The sequence below is a fragment of the Arvicanthis niloticus genome, chromosome 3 (genome assembly GCF_011762505.2).
Source record: "Arvicanthis niloticus isolate mArvNil1 chromosome 3, mArvNil1.pat.X, whole genome shotgun sequence".
Taxonomy (NCBI): domain Eukaryota; kingdom Metazoa; phylum Chordata; class Mammalia; order Rodentia; family Muridae; genus Arvicanthis; species Arvicanthis niloticus.
Window position 1 is genome coordinate 103,231,598 of NC_047660.1, and position 5,245 is coordinate 103,236,842.

The following is a 5,245-nucleotide window of genomic DNA, read 5'->3' on the forward strand; positions in this document are numbered from 1 at the left end:
TATGGTAGACAGCGAGATAAATTTACAATTGAATTTAAGATCAAGCTGAGACTTAGGATGCTAGCATTGAAGAAGTGGGTTTCTGCAGGTTGCAAGACCCATGAAAACAGTTTGGTGTGGTGTTATTATTTGATGATAATTATTGAGGTATATTTGGTATATAGAGTACTGTTTTCTAATCTATCCTCCACATCTATCCATAAACTGTTTTATAAATTCCTCATTACCCAGAAATAATATTTTTTGTGAATGTGATTTATAGGGGATTTATAAAAATTAAGATTTCTGATAAATAAACACAAAACTCAAATGAAGATAGTTGGGAGTCTGGTTGTATAACTAGAGTCTCTCATTCCATAATTGGATCACCATCCATATAACTTATTGTTGCATGAAATATTTACAAAAGGTAATCCATGCTGCCGCCAGCAAGACACTGGTGGACAGGTTGGCCTGTTCTCAACCTGGCAAACTCTGACTCAGAGCTCCAAAGTCTCTCCACCGGGCTTGCTAAGTTCCCATGGCAGGCTGTTGCCATGTACACACCACACTTCCAAATTCTCAGGGCTGGCTGGGATGCCCTGTTGCCATACTTTCTCTGGAACTCAGTCAAGTCACTGCATGAAGGAAAAACAATCTTAGTTTAGAATCTACTGGTAACACAACCACTGGGTACAGAAATTAGCATCCTAATTTTGTAAGCTATTTAAGTTATAAAATCTACAGTGGCGGATCTGCCACCTAAATCCGTGCCTTTTGCTACCTACATTGTGTCTCTGCTCTCTTTCATCCAAAGAAGTATCTTTCTCCTGTCTCCCTTTTTCCTTTCAGCCCAGAAGTCCCACCTACTTGCCCAGTGATTGGTTCCTTGAAAATTTATTCATTAGTTGAAGGTTCTGCCACAACTTATCTTCAAAGAGACTTGTTCTTTGAAAACATTTTCTACTAGTAAATTTTGTTTGGATGGGCATATGTATTAGTTAGTTTTTTATTACTCTGATAAAACACCACAATCACAAGCAACTTGTGGAGGAATGGATTTATCCCTTATTACATTTTGTAGTCTCTCATCTCAGAAAATCAGGGCAGAAACTAAAGGCAGAAACCTAAAGTTAGATACTAATGTAGAGGTCATGGGAAAGTACCGCACACTGGCTTGTTCTCTATGAGTCACTCATCCAGCTTTCTCATGCCATCTAGGACCACCTGCCCATATGTGGTATCATCTACAATGAGCTATGTCTTTCCATATCAATCATCAACTCTTAAAAAGAAAGCCCTATAGATCTGCTTACAGGCCAGTTTTATGGAGGTATTTTCTCAATCAAAGGTTTCTTCTTTGCAGATGACCCTACTGTGTCAAGATGACACCAAACCCAGCAAACACAGCATACCATGTTTGTCGCTCTAAATGCTTTGTGCATGCACATGTGCACAGTTCATGCAAGTGCGGAATGTCTGTGAAACACACATGTGAATTACACATGAATCTTTTACTTTTTTCTTAAGTATCTCCAGGTTACTTTTTGCTCTTTATTTTTATTAATGCTTTAAGGAAGCATGCAAAGTAGTGGGTTCTATTAAGGAAATTACTTATACCTTCTGATCTTTTCTACTTTTATTTTCTTCCAATTATCTCTTCCTATCTATCTTTTGTCTTCCTATCAATAGCTCTTCAGCTTTAAAGGCGCACCCTACTATAGTTCCTTTCCCTTTCTTCAGATTTCATCTGTCCCTCCAAACATACACATACACTTTAATCTATGTCCAGTCTGTTCACCCCACCTTGCCTAACCTACATATTTCCTTTTTAACCTGAGAGTAAGAAAGTAGAACATGACACCTTGTTAGCTTGAACTAATTCAGAGTTTATGAAAGTTGTGTTCATTTTTACAAGCTCTTTTTCTGTGTTCTTATTGAGATAATTTTATTTATATATTTTAAAATTCAACTTCACTATTATTTTTCTGCAATATTTAATATTTTAATCTATCCAGAATTTTTGTATTATCTATTGTAGTTTCTATGTAGAATTTCAAACTTTTTTTTAAAAAAATAAATTTCCATGTGCCTACTTAATGTTCTGGTCACATGAAGCACAATGATAATTGTTACATTTCCTTGTCTGTTACTTCTACCACCACTTTTTTATTTGTTTATAATGGGCCATATTGTCAATTTTTTTAAGATATGAAGATGTTTGACTGGAAGGAAGATATGCCAATTTATCTTTTGGGTGTTGAAAGTATTTTCATCTTTTTCTATGGCAGGTGAAAGTTCTTCAGTAGCCTTGCACTTTCTGGTCATCATGATTTGGAGTCACGTGATGTTGAAACAAGACATTACTTTGGTCTAATTATTTCTTATCATTAAGTCCAGGATTTCCAGAGTATAGTACTATAAGCAAAGAATCTTCCCAATCTATCTTTTGGGGATAATCATATTTATCCAGTGTATTTAAAACTCCATGGTCCATTAATTCTGTCATATGATTTATATGTTTGGCATAGGTATTGATCACTTCTTTGCTGAACACTCAAGCCTCCAGTTGGGTCTCTAGAGTACAATGCCCTCTCTCTTTTGCTGAACTCTGGCTGCCTACTTCTCCTGTACTCACAGAGATCACCAAAGTTTACCTGGACTTCCCTCCTCATGTCAAGATCTTGGAGCTTCTTCAAAGAAGGGCAAATTTCTCCTGGTTATTTTCCAGGGAGCCTAGATTTAGTCTCAGTTAGTCCATATTATTGTTGGAAGTAAAGACCACAACTAGGGGTTTATATGTCAGATCATTTATATTATTTCAGAACTAGTCAGGGGTAGCTATTCATCTTCAAAATCTGTTCTGTCCTCTGAAGTACTTAGCCTATGAGTTATACCCAAATCCACCTGAGATTGCCCAAAGTGCTGTTTATTGGTATGAGCCAAGGCCTTAGGGTAGATGTGTGTTCTTAGCCCAGACCATACCATTGGAAAGCTGTGCTGGATGTTTTTATTTTCCTGGGAATACAATTCTTTGAATTGCATTTTAACAGCTGTCCAGGGAACACAATGAGAATTGCACGCAAAGCCCATTTTCCTGGACATTTAGCTTCTATACTCAGACCCATGCACTTTGTCTTCTTGACATCTTTGACTTTTACCCGGAACTTGTGGCTGCTGAAAACTAAGATATCTGGTGGCCCTTGATCTGGTACTTAAATTGGTTGCATGCTAGCAAGAGTAAAGCTTTTAGTCACTAAGCCAATGATGAGCTGGGATTTAATTTTTAAATACCCGGCAGAGAGTAGATACCTTGATGTTCTCTTATTTAATTAACATTAGTTAAGTACCATACCACTAGTTAATTAGCAAAGAAAGAAAGCAGTTCTGTGGACATTGAAAACATCTTTGGTCTTATTATGTTGCTGCAATTTTTCAGCCATGGTAATTTACCAATTCTTCTCTTTAATCAATATGAGATATTGACCTCTCTGTTTCTACTGAATACCTATGCATCTGTATGGATAGGCAGCATTGCCATGCCATACCTCTCTATTATCATTATTGTTGTTATTATTATTATTATTAATTCCAAAATATAAGATGCTTTTAATTATATGTGAGATCTTAAAGAGTTACCTCAATTCTCATTGATATATTAAGTTTCATAATTTTCTTACTAGTAATTCTTAACACAGCCAGTTTTATGTCTTGCTATATAAGTTACATGGCTTTGATCATATCTCTGTAGAGAAGGTCGTTTGCACAGACTTACAATTACTTTCTTTGTATCTTATAAAAGAATTCTCCTAACTTTATACTATATTCAATATGCCATATGCTAGCTTTACTTTATGTATGTGTCTCTGTGTATGTGTGTGTATGTGTGTGTCTGCATACACATATATGAATATCTGTGTGTGCCATGGAGGTCAAAGGACAAACTCAGGGGTCATTCCCTAGGTTCTGTCCACCTGACTATTTTACACAACAGCTCTTCATCTGTGTCCCACCAGATGTGTTGGGCTGTCTAGCCAGCAGCCTTGGCACTTTGTCTCTGATTCTCCAGAGGATTACCGATTACAGGGATTATAGATGGTGATTATTGCACATGGCTTTTTATGTGTGTTCTATACTTTACTTTAAAAAAAGAGTATCTCTTTAGGTATTCATAGCTTTATTTGTAAAATATGTTTTGTATTTTCTTTGCTTTCCAATGGTATCTTATATGGTCATCATTTTTCTTCTGAAATAATTGGTTAAGATGCATATTTAAACAACATGTTTGGTAATTTTATTAATTAAAATGGGTTTGATATTTTTAATATACAACAGCTTATATTAATAATAGATCTCTAAAACATGTCTTCTTTATTGTCTTTTCTTTAGAGGTTTGATTTGTTCTACAGGACCAAGCTCTCAGGAAGATTACCAGACATTTTCATTAAAGGGTGATTCAGAGGGAAATGTTAAATAGTTTCAGCTATTAAAAGATACTATCAAAATGCAAAGAAGTGCACAACCTGAAAAATGGTCAGTTATAAAAACATTGCATCCTTGGAACAAGGAGTGATTCAATTTAAAATTGAGGCTCAGCTATTAATATTCTTAGATTTAGCCAATGAGAGCTGAGAAACACTGGCAGGCCTTATTGACAAGGCGGTGGCCACTTTAGAATAAAAGTCCTTAAACAGTGAGTGGGGCAACATAGTCATACAGTCACAGAGGCAACTTCCACATGAGGGCCAAAATGAAGTCTGACTGAGAACCTAGAGATTGGTGACATAGACAATGACAACCACTCTGGAAGCCTCCCTTAAAGGACATGCTTGCCTGGGACCAATGGGACACAAGTGGAAGGTATAAAGAACACTCCCAGAGAATTAATAAAGGAGCTTGCTGCCTCGTTATTATCTGTCCCTGGAGGCTGAGCCATTGATTTTATGCCTTCTCACTCACTGCCCCCAACAGGAAGGTTGGGCAGGACAGAGGACTCAGGCAACATAGGGCCAACTGCAGCTGGAGTATTAGAAGTGCCCTCTTCCTTGCATCTGCATGGAATCTCTGAGTCTACAGTGAGACATCAACCTGTGCAGGAGTTTGCTTGGTATTTATATCCTGTCCTCTCTCCTGAATGAAAGGCAAATGAAAGGCAGTTTTATCAACCAGGAAGAAGCAGAAAGATCTCTTCTAAATATTGCATTTAGTGTGAGATGTCAGTATCTATTCTGCATATGTATTACTGACAAACCTTTTGTCATCAGCT